Source organism: Myotis myotis, unplaced genomic scaffold, assembly GCF_014108235.1.
Source record: "Myotis myotis isolate mMyoMyo1 unplaced genomic scaffold, mMyoMyo1.p scaffold_m19_p_15, whole genome shotgun sequence".
Taxonomy (NCBI): Eukaryota; Metazoa; Chordata; class Mammalia; order Chiroptera; family Vespertilionidae; genus Myotis; species Myotis myotis.
The window spans coordinates 10395536-10408242 of NW_023416319.1; the positions used below are offsets into that span (position 1 = coordinate 10395536).

Consider the following 12707-nt stretch of genomic DNA (forward strand, 5'->3'; position numbering starts at 1 on the left):
ACACAAAAAAAGAGAGAAAAGATCATATTTAATTTACATTTAAAAAATCAGCAACGGGGAAAAAAAGTCAATGGAGTAAATCAGCTCCTAAAATAGAGATCTATATCTTGGTGATCATATTTATTGGAAGGGTTGGAGAAAAATAAAAATGCCATTTAGCTTAAGAATTTGTGAGCTATGTGCAAATCAACTCATTTCAGGAGTGGAAGAATCCATGGTCATTTCTTAATATCAAAATTTATGCAGGTTTCTATTTTGAATATCTTCTATATTTAAAGACACAATTATACAGTCTCCTAATATCCATGCAGGATACATTCTTTATTTCAGCCAACTCTCAATGTAGGGGCAACTAGCACAACACCTTCTCCCCAGACAGAGAGAATTGGAATATTTCGTTTTGTTGATTTATATATCTCTTCATGTGTTTCTTCATCAGTTTCTGTAGTGGTCACAGTTTCTTCCATATCTCCCAATATCATATTTAAATGTTGGTCATAAGCATGTGATCTACCTTGAAGCTCTGTCTTTTCTCACTTGCACATAAATTCACTCATCCGGTCTTAGCTTGATAAGAACAGGGGACTTTTCTATGGTGTGGGTAGTTTGTTGCTGGTCCACATCATCCACTATGTTTCAAACTCAGAGTCGGTGACCTTCTGGTTGATTCTCTTCAGGGGTCTTTTTTTCCACATATACAAACAGAAGTCTTCAATATTTCATTTGTGCAAATAGGCTAATTTCTCCTTGAATTTTCATAACAAAAGGTAAAATGTATGAAAAGTATTATCTACATGCACTCCACCCCCCCCCCACAGACACCCCATCACCATCACTACCACCACCAAAAAGAGAAGTCATAAGGTAATGTTTCAGACTATTATCATTCAGAGAGCAGTTAATTCATAAAACATGAGCAAGCTGCATAATTCCCTGCTTAACACTATCATTTCTCTAATCACATTTCTTTTTAACACATTCATCAGGACACTGAGCAGAGCTCTGGATATTTCTTTGGCCTTTGACTTGCACATTAAACTGTCCAGCTTTTGAATTTTTGAAATAAATGGTAATGCTGGGGGAGGGATTAAGCAGGAGGAACTGGGCTTCACACAGACACTCCTTGTTGGATGTCTGTGAGATTTGGCTGCTCTTTGTACCCCCTCAGACTTGTGACTGGTGACAATAAATACCCTGGGTGAGAATCTCATGTAGGCATGAGATATAGTTGATTTGCAAATAGCTCATTGCCAGAGAGAGAATGGGATTCATCTCTGAACCTCTTCCTCCCTCTACCAGCCTGTTGACCATGTGGTGTGGCCATGATATGGCTTATCAAGAGAACAATAAACTAATCAATGAAACAAAATGCATAATGAAAAGGAAGGTGTAATTCTACTGCAGAAAAAAAATTTAGAGTAACAATATTGGAAAAATTATGCCAATAACTTTGAAAAGTAAGGTGAAATGGACAATTTTTTCTTTTTTAAAAAAATATGTTTTTACTGATTTCAGAGAGGAAGGGGAAGAGAGAGAGAGAGAGAGAGAGAGAGAGAGAGAGAGAGAGAGAGAGAGAGAAACATCAATGATGAGAATGAATCATTGATCAACTGCCTCCTGCATGCCCCCTACTGGGGATCGAGCCCTGAACCCTGGCAACTGCCCTGACCAGGAATCAAACCATGACTTCCTAGTAAATAGGTCTACATTCAACCACTGAGCCATGCTGGCCTGGCTGAAGTGGACAATTTCTAAAAGAAATTAATTACCAATCAAATCAAGAACACAGAGAAAACCTGAGTAGACCTATAAATGTTAATAACGTTTTATGGAATGTGACTCCAAAGCTTATTTTCTGCATATAAAGAGCTTTATTCAAAGAGCTTGGGCACAAAAAACTTACACAGGGTGCCCCTGCTCCCAAGGATCTGACATTCCAAGAATTGGGGCAGATGGTATACACATTCTGACATGAAAGTTGTGATGTTAGTTGGAATATTCACCTGGAGTGAATATCAACAGCCTATATAATAAAAGGCTAATATGCAAATCGACCTAACAGCAGGACAACAGATTGCTTTAACACAGGAGCTGCCCCCTGGTGGTCAGTGTGCTCCCACAGGGGAAGTGCCAATCATCCAGAAGCTGGCTCACAGCTGGTGAGCACAGTGGCGGTGGCAGAAGCCTCTCCTGCCTCTGCGGCAGCACTAAGAATGTCAAACTGCCGGCTTAGGCCTGCTCTCTGTGGGCCTAAGCCAGCAATCGGACATCCCCTGAGGGCTCCTGGACTGCGAGAGGGCACAGGCTCGGCTGAGGGACCCCCCAAGTGCACGAAATTCGTGCACTGGGCCTCTAGTCCCATATAATTAAAGGCTAATATGCAAATTGACTGAACAGCATAATGACTGGTCGCTATGATGCACACTGGCCACCAGGGGGCAGACGCTCAATGCAGGAGCTGCCCCAGGATGGTCACTGCACTCCTACAGGGGGAGAACCTCTCAGCCAAAAGCCGGGCTCATGGCTGGTGAGTGTAACAGCAATGGCAGGAGCCTCTCCCGCCTCTGTGGCAGTGCTAAGGATATCCAACTGCCAGTGGGGAGTGGGCCTAAGCCGTCAGTTGGACGTCTTCTGAGGGCTCCTGGACTGCAAGAGGGTGCAGGCTGGGCTGAGGGACCCCCCTCAAGTGCACCAATTTCATGCACCAGGCCTCTAGTCAATAATAACTGTAACAGTAATGAGCATTATAATCACAGTAGATATAAATTAATGAACCTTCCCATGACTTGGGCACTTTGCATATGTTATTATATTTCATTTCTTATACACAGCAAGCCCAGGAAATAGGTAATATGATCCCTATTTTATAGCTAGAAAACTGATGCTAAAAGAAATTAAGAAATTTGCTCAAGGTCATCTTGCTCATGATTGGTAGCTCTGGGTTTGGGCTCTGGCCTAACCCCAACTTAGAGTTTTGAGCAGGATGATCTGATTTAGAGGCAATGTTCTTTGCAAGACCCGGAAGGCAGAGCGGAACACAGCACATAAAGGCTTTGATTTGGGGCATCTGAAATGAAATGCATTTAATCAGCTTTTGTGACTGAGAAATTTTTCTATTAGTCTCACTGAGGATTGTTATGTATCATATTGCTCTTACACCTGGAATGTAATTTCATTTAAATGTGACTACAATGACCTTATGAACAGGGCACTGAGTAAAATTATGCTTTCTTTTTCTCCCTCCAGTGTCGGTGAATATAGACTTTATGGCTTTCCTTTAGGCTTTTGTTACTAGGCTCTGATAATACCTCATCACCTGATTATACATTCCTAACAGTTTGAGATGGCACCTGTCTGCTTTGACTGAATAATACTTATCCTATATAATAAAACCCTAGCATGCAAATCGACCAAATGGTGGAACGACTGGTCGCTATGATGAGCACTGACCACCAGGGGGCAGACAACGCAGGAGCTGCTCCCTGGTAGTCAGTGCACTCTCACAGGGGGAGCACTGCTCAGCCAGAAGCCAGGCTCATGGCTGGCCAGTGCAGCGGTGGTGGCCCCTCCAGCCTCTGCAGCAGCACTAAGGAGCAGCAAGCCCAGCTTCTGGCTGAGCAGCATAGGGAGTGGGCCTAAGCCAGCAGGCAGACATCCCCCAATGGGTCCCGGACTGTGAGAGGGCACAGGCTGGACTGAGGGACCTGCCCTCCAGCCCCCCGCCAGTGCACAAATGTTGTGCACTGGGCCTCTAGTTACTGTGTATAAGAGAAATCCAGGGGCTGTTTTCTATCCCATCATTGCTTTCCCAGTGATTGACATCTAGCCCGGCATATAGTAGGTACACAGTAAATGTGGAATGAAGGCGTGCAATGCCTGGTAAAATGCTGAGCTCAATAAATACCAATTGGCATATTTTCTCATGACTGAAAGAGGCTGAAGTCCCAAACACAAGAAAAGACACTATTTTTCTCCAATAGATCTGTCCATCTGTCTGTGTCCCCATTACCTAGCTTGATATATCCAAATAGCCATCTCTGGGAGCACAGCAGTGTGAGTGAAGGAGTGAGAAAATTGGCTGGGGAGGAATCCTAACAGGAAGTGAGGTTCTGTGTTGCCCACGGCATGAAGACTAAAGAGAGCAGAGAGAGTGATGATTGTTGCCAGCTTATTGTAGCACATCTTTATAGTTTTGCATCTCACTAGACTGTGAACTCCTTCAAAATAGGAATCATGTGGCTGGTATGGCACCTTGTCTAAGTAAATGTTTGTTCAAATGACATAAGAGCATCCACCCAATGTTTTCTGAGCACTCACTCTAGGCTGGACTGGTCTCTCTGCCATGGGCATTGCCATCAAGGAGGTCATTCCCTAGTAAGGAACTAACTGGCAGGTGTGTATGGGGATTGAATGCAAACATTGAAATATGGAAATTTTGGATGGAATAAAGATTTGAACTAAATGCTTTTATTTAGTTTTTCTTTATTTTTATTGTTGAGACTATTACAGATGTCTCCATTCCTCCAGCCCCCTTTGCCTGCTTTTAAACCAATGATGGTAGGGAAGTTTTGGCAGATAGGTCAAATAAGAACAAGATGCCATAGCTACTGAATTCTGGGATGAAAATATACCACGTCATTCCCCCCTTCTTCTGTCTGATTGTCTTCTTCCTTGTTTCCTCCAGGGCTCTATGGAGCCTAACGGATTGTTAAACATTTTGAGATTCTTGGAAAAAGAAACTCAGTGTTTTAAATGCCTTTCTTTCCTGTGAAGTGTATGATAAAATTTTAAATGAGCTTGTATAAGCATCAAAATGAGATGCAAAAATAAAATAGGAGGAAAGGATGGGAGGCAGAAGAAAAAAAGGGTTAGAAACCATCCCTTCAGCAGAAGGGCTACTTCTTCTAAAATAAAACTGATAGTATTTTTTTTAAAAAATCCCTGAACCACCTGAAAGGTTGTTAGTCATACCCTTCTCAGTGTAGGGATGGTGCACATATCTGCCCATGGTTATCAGGCAGTGCCAGCAAGTGCCCACGTAGATCACCTGGCTTTCTCGTGTATTTTTTTTGCCTCCATGTGTGAAAGCAGCCCTTCCTCCTCCTGCTGAACATGACCAATTACCCCTCACACTCCTCTTTTCACATCCTGGTTCCTAGGCACAGGGAGTCTAAAATAGCCTAGTGGAAGCCAGACCTTATAGTTCAATGACACCTTTGCTGTGTCCACTTCGTAGAGTGAGTCTCCCTACAGGACCAGGACCTCCAATCCTGCAGAGTCTGGAGTGTACATTTTTGTGACATATTTGGGACCACTTCTGCTGCCATCTCTTGGTTCCTGGACCCATGTGTTCTTCCTGTTGGAGACAGTGCCATATAAAGTCCTGATTTAATGAATGTACTATATCCTTTCAGAATGTTTCCTCTGAGCTGACTCTTCCACATAGGGGATGAGGGCCTCTCTATAGGTACAACTGAGGCCTCTAGTTTTCACATTGTCTATTCATTGCTATCCCACTGGGGTATGAGGTGCCTGAGATATTTATCCTCTACAATCTGTCCCTGGTCCATAATGAGTGGCTCTTTGGAAGTCTAACTCCCCCTTCTGGTTTTCTATAGGCAGAAGAGGGCATCAGGCCTAGAGGCACTGATGCTTGAGATCAGAAGCCATCAGGCTATATGGGAGCTGTCCATCAAAGCTGCCGCTGACCTTTGGCATGAACCAAGAGCCAAGGTATTGGACTGGCTTTGTCACTGTTGCTTAGTTCCTCAAGAATCTCTGTTAACTTCCGAGCATCTCCCTGTAAAAAAGAGAAAAATTCATGATTTAGCTTTATGTTGCTTGCCTTTTAAAATTAGACTTTATTTTTCCAATTGGCATTCTCCTTGTAGTCCACTTCCAACTCATTTCAAACCCCTCTCCCTCTTGTCAGAGCTCTAGAATTATAGCGCCATAGAATTTTAAAGCTAAAAGGGACTTTAAAGTTTTATTTTTTTTATTAGGAGATGCAGGCAACCTAAAGTTTTATAGCTTCTCCTTGGTCACAGAAACTCCCTTACAAAGGGAAGTTAATTTAAAACATATATGAGTAGAATATAGTCCACTTTGGAAACAGTGGCTTGATCTTGTGGGTTTCAGGTCCTATTGCCTGCCTTCTCTGGGTATTGAGGAACTATATGTCATTCAAGACCTTTCAGTTTGATCAGAAGAAAAGGAAAGGAAGAAAGTGGACAGGAAAAGATATCTTCAGTGATTTTAATATAGAGATATAGACGTTTTTCTTTTTTTACCAGTGTGTATTCCTGGGGATTTTCTCACACTGAAACAAGAAATCAAATGTCTAGTGATGCTTGGCAATGTATCAGGCATGCTTGTCAGAGCCCATGATTTGGAAGAAAGGGGATCAGTGCTTTGTTCTGCAAGGCTGCCCAATCAGTCCCTTTGCCCAGCCTGCAACTGAGCTGAGTCTAAAGTTTAAGGAAAGCACACATCCTTGAAAAGTCAGCTGCCCTATTGACTTGGTTTACCTCCCAAAGGAGAAAAAGGGTAATTGAAATGGTGGATTTTCTCATCTGATCAGTGATTTCAGACCCCCGCCCCCCTCACCCCGCCCAGGGGATTTCTAGAGAGCGCAGGCTCTGAAGAGCTGAGGTTCAATTTTGTCTCAGTTAAGAAGCCCAGGATCCACTTACTAGATGAAATCAATAAAAGGGAGGTGCCTGCGGCTCTCAGGTTTAAAGGAACCAGGGGACAAGATTCCCAGTTATACTTTCAGGAGGTTTTTCTTTTTTATGCACATTGAAAAATAGAGCACTGTTTTTTTTTCTGGCTGCCAAAATTGGATCCATGTTCCCTTATATAAATGACAAATTATTTCTGTCTTTTTTCCTGCCTGAATTGTCAAGTCTAGCTACATAAGCACAGTCTCCCAGTGACTAAGAGTTGCCATTTATAATGGAAAGTAACATTACTAAAGACTCCCCACATTTGCTCTTTAAAATTTAATCTGCTACTGCTTTTTGTAAGTTATATGTCATATATTGATAATTATAACATATTACACTTACATTACTTACTAAGTGATGATAGATATATTATGATTGATTGATTGATTGATTGATAGGCAGACACTCATTTAATTATCAGAAAAACCTATGTGATACTATTTTGCTCCCAAGTATTGAAAAAAAACTGAGACAGAGCAATTATGTAATTTGCATGACATCATGTGGCAATTTAGTTGAGCATCTGGGAGGGGAATCAGTAGTCTCACATCAGAATCTGTGCTGTTAACCATAACCCACACTGCCCTCTGTCTCTTAGAAAACTCACGGGCAACACATAAGACTGTATTACATATCAACATTGAGAATTTACCTATTATCTAGTCAGAGCAGAAGTTGTCTACATTTATAAATCAGTAAGTAAGAATCAAAATGGTCAACTGACTTCGGTTTGCTTACCAAGTTCTGCTGAGTGGTGGAGGCTGCCTGGAGGGGAGCTGGTAGAGAGCTGCTTCTACATGTAGCGGAAAGAACACAGACCCACACAGCCCGTGCCCCACCCACATCCCCTTGGCACTGCATGGCTCAGTGTTCATAGGCTTCTAACTGCAAACACCTTGCTTAGGGACTTTCTATGGCCTCTAGAGCTTGTTAGTTAGTGAGAGCCAGGCAGACAAGGCAGGCAGAAAACAATGCCTGGCCCTTAATGCCCCTGGAGACAGCCAAGGACTGGCTGAGGTTGGTGGAAAATGCCCTGGTGGAGGACAGTGCTAGGGTATGCTCTATGTGTGTCCTCCACCTCTCCCCCAACCCCCAGCAATCCCGAGCAGGCCTGAGCCCCACCTGCCAGGGAGCTAAATTGATTATTAATGCACCATGTCTTGACTCCTCATTCCCTTACCATAGGATCAACTCCCAGATCAATTTCTTTTACTCAAATCTTCACCACAGGGTCTATTTCTGGGGAAACCTAATCTAAGACAAATACTGTGAGTGATGGTTAACATGAGCGCACAAACTGGAGAAGTGGCTGCTTGCACACTAGGTGTTTGCAGTCCTGTATGGAGTGTCGAGAATAGGAGACTTGAGTGTATGGCTGTGCAACATATGCTGCTATCTGTAAAATCAGGTGATAAAGCTACCTCGCAGGTTTGGGAAAGATACACATGATTCTCCTACATGTGCTATTTGCGCATCAGCATCAGATTGTGTTTCTAAGTAATGAAAAGTTAGATTGGAGCATCTGTCCAAGGATTGGCCCAGAGAAAGTCATTCCTCCCCCAAAGACAGCACCGGAAGAGCACTGCCACTCCTCGCTGCTCCCAGCCCTCAGGTCGATGGCTAGAACAAATGGGGGAGGATTCAATTATAACATGCGTTCCAAGTCATCCCAAATGTGAAAATACTTTGCAAAGCTTGAAGGATGTAGGCAGCATATCATTGGCAAAGTACTAAAATCTTCTGAATTAGTCCAGTGACAGGAAAAACACTGTGCAAAAAGGTGTTGAAGGATGCTGGGAGGTGGGGGGAAGATCTGGTTATTTATCCTCACTAAGCCTCAGTTTGTCCATCTGTGAAACAGAGATAAGAGGGACTCCCAAGGGTGTAGCAAAGAATATATGCCACAACCTTCGAGGTGGGGTTCAGGATCTGAAGGAGGGGCTGACACACAAATGAAAATGCTGTACAAGAAATATGAATTTAGAAGGCATGGGGACCCAGGTGGAGACCTCTTTCTTGAAAAGGCACCCCCAAGACTGAGTCCCGGCTGCTTTTTATTCAGTTTTAGATACACATCTTGCCCTCTAGCAATGCATACAGGCATGTCAAAGGTAAAGTTTGGTAAACAGTAAAAGGATTATCAGGTTAGGGCAGTGGTAGGCAAACTGCAGCTTGCGAGCCACATGCGGCTCTTTGGCCCCTTGAGTGTGGCCACGAAGTTTCAATTGCACTGTGCGTGCATGCCCGCACGTGATATTTTGTGGAAGAGCCACACTCAAGGGGCCGCAGTTTGCCAACCACTGGGTTAGAGAATTGCCTTGATCCACCACTATCTCTATAATTGGTGCTTAGAGTCAGCCCTGCTACTGCCCAAGGTCCATCGGCCTTCCGCATTCCTTGGTGCACTGACAGTATTGGCAAGCAGTGGCTTCCTGCAAATACATGTTAATGCAGTGCCAGACACATGGTGTTTGCTCAGTTGCATACAAGCTGTATCATTAATATTATTTCTAGTTGGCTGAAACTATGTAAACTAGCCTCCTATCGTCCACAAGATTATCATATAGTTTACATAATTATGTCGGTTTATTTATATGGACCTCTGTGGTCTTAATTACACTCGGGAACCCTGGCGCTCACAGCTGGGTCTTTGTGCTCTGAGGTCCCATCGGCTGTGGCTGCAGGGTTTACTGTGCAGAAACCCAGTGTGTTTTCTCCAGGCACAGACTCTTGTGAAACGTCTATTTATTAATTCTTACGGCTGCTGCAAGACAACATCTTTTGAAGAGGAAGATGCGGGGTTCTGTTTTAAAGGAAGTCGACTGTGCAAATTCACCCTCAAGAACTACTGGAAATCAGTGAAATCGGGTCTTCATCATGGAATCCGAGGAGCACCCGTGGTTATAATGGCTGCTGTGGGCAAAGTAAAAAGGTTAATGTTTGTCCTGCTGCTTCCTGGAATTCATTGACTTAAAATAGTTTCCTTGAAGCCAAGAAGATGAAAGACCCTGAGGAGAAGGCTGGAGTTTTTGATGTTTCACTGAGGCCAACATGCCCCCTTCTTTCTGGGTGGAGGACAGGACAACTCATGAGATCGCCAGGGGGAAGCGCTGCTGCAAGACCAGCTGTCACTGAGTTTGTGTCACAGAGGGGTGACATCCCTCACCGTGCTCCTGTTGATGGGAATTTCCTGCATTACATATTTTAGAACAGCTCTCAGTGGTTTTGTATTTTTAGTAACATTTCAATAAATATAATTATTTTTGTTATATTTAAAATTGTAATAGGGATACGCCATTAACAATAGGGATGCATTCTGAGAAATGTCCTGAGGTGATTTTGTCATTGTGCAAACATCATAGAGTGTATTGACACCAACCTAGCTGGTATAGCCTACGACATACATACGTAGGAAACATGGTCTAGCCTGTTGCTCCCAGGCCACAAGCCTGTACAGCATGTTACAAAACAACGTGAGATTAAATCAAGCACAAGGGGAGTGATGCAATCAAGAGATGCAGTGAACACAAGATGTACGAGGCTGCAGCTAGCAAAACAGGGCAGACTCTTTTAAAGCAACCTTTTCTAACAAGTAGAAAGAGTATACTATAGTTGTCACACAATTGGTGTTACTGGGGGAAGTATGTAAGAACTGTGTGGAGGGTGAGTTCTTAGAGGAAGAGTTACATGTGCTCAAAAGCTTCTTCGTTTTATTTCACACTCGAAAGCAACCATCACAGCTCTGTACCAACTATTTGCAGCATGTTGATTTGTAGACAGAACTTTCATCCATCTTTAAGTTTCCATTTACGTTCCCTAAATTTGGGAATGCAAATATTAAGTAAACTTTCTCAACTTTGAGCCACTAACTGCAAGGGAATGGCCAGGCTGAAATATGACGAGGCATGTTGGGGATGTTCCAAAGGAGACCCATAGAGATGCTTGGCGACTTTGACTTTTGCTCTCATTTTGTGTGACATTTCACTTTATATTCAGCAAGAGAAAAACCAGCTGAAGTATTAGTATTTGAGGTGGAATAATAGGCAGAACTCTATCTGTTGCAAGTAACTCAAATTGATTTAAACGAAAAGGGTGATTCATTGTTACATAACAGAAAAGTCCAGAAGCAGAAAAGCTTTACTTTTAGATGGATTCAGGGACATAAAGAATGTCATCCTCGCTCAGGGATTCTCACTTCTCTCAGCTCTGTCCTCGGGTGTTCTTGCCCTGTGACATCCCTAGATTTGCCAAGTTTGTATCCTACCCATTGAACAACCCTAGTGTAAAGAGGACCTCTTCCCAATAATTATACCTAGAATCCCAGGAGTAATCCACATTCCCCCAGTTAAGGTTATGAACCCATTCATAAACCAATCACTGAGATTGGAGATGGATAAAGTACGCCTATGCTGAGTCAAGTGCCCAGGAGCCAAAAGTGGTATCTATTTCACCAAAACCACAGGACCTGTGATTGGAAGATGGTGCTTCCCAAAGGAAAACAGATGGATTGATGCTGGGCCTGCAAAAGGGATAGATGTCCATTGTAGGAGATAATGAAGCTCCACTTCTGCAATTTTTATAGGCTTACATGAAGATTTATGATCGGCAAGCATGTGTTTGGAAGCTGTTCTATGTACCCCTCCTCTCCTTTATTTTAAAGGAATTTATTCACTCATGCATGCATATACTCCTTTTTCTCCAGAAACAATTGCAAAGAGCTTACAAGGGTACATTCCCCGTGCAAAGTAGTATGAAATAAAGATGGGGCAAACGAAAAAAGATCAACAAAAGTGAGACAGAGAAAAGAGGCTTGATGATACATAAATGTCCTACATAAGCTACAGACTTAGCTGTGGCTCTTTGGAGGTCCCAGGGAAGATTTGTCACAGGGATTATATTTCTAAAATGATACTTTTGCTCTCCACCATTCCTGGAAACCAGAGCAGCCGGGGATTTTTCTTGTAAGATGTGACGACCAACCTCAAGAGCCAACAGCGGCAAGAACAGTGGCACGGTTCACAGAGCTCCTTTGCATAATCACCTTTGGTACGATTATGCTCCTTCTCCAGCATAATTCCATCAAAGCAATTCTGAAGGGAACAATTTTTTAAGGAATTGGATGTTCTTAAATGATAGAATTGCTCTGAAATGGAATTTGACAATCATCCTTGAAATGATGAAGACTAGAGTACACAAGGTTCAGGGTACTGGTAATAATAATAATAGTAATAATAGCAGTAATAGTGACAATATAATTAAAGTCACAATGATCATTTACTGAACAATGTGCCAGGTATTAAGTGTTTATATGCATGGCTTATCTCAGTTATTTCTCAAAAGATGCCATAAAGTTATAGTACTATTATCATTACAATGAGGTTTTATTTTATGCAGATTTCAAATAGAAAGGCATAAAGAAATGCACAAATTTTGAAATAATGTGAATTCCATTTTCTTATGGGAAAATTAGTCCTGAATTATGGAAATTTTGAATAGTGAGAAATCTTCAGGAACTCATTCCTAGGATAAAATGCTACAGTCCCGTGGATTCATATCATAACAACGTGCACTCAGGCTTAATGAAGTCCAATAACTGCAATTAATGAAAACCTGATCTCAGATTTGAACCCAGAATTCCATCAGTGTGGGTATTTGTTTGGGGAGACTGTCCTCCAAATTCCATTTATAAATTTGGAACAACCTAATATTCATTACCTAATGAATGATAGGGCTATTAAGTTAGTTGCATTGAGATACCTGTGTCATTTTCTAAGAAATGTACATTTAACACATAACGACAAATGGAACATGGAATGACAACTGCATTCCCTTAAAAACCTCTGCCTAAAATTGTGCCCCTTACTTTTCCAAATTGCTTTGAAAGAAGAGAGAAGGGCCACCCACTGAACCTGCCTCAGATGAGATGAAGGAGGACTGGATCTGAGCACTTGCAACCATCTTACCCAATGGATGAGGATGAAA

At 42.4% G+C, this 12707-nt stretch overlaps 1 pseudogene; it reads right to left on the bottom strand.

Moving 5' to 3' along the window:
• Positions 1-326: 326 nt before the first annotated feature.
• LOC118670303 lies at positions 327-11797 on the bottom strand (annotated as a pseudogene).
• Between the last annotated feature and the right edge of the window lie 910 nt (positions 11798-12707).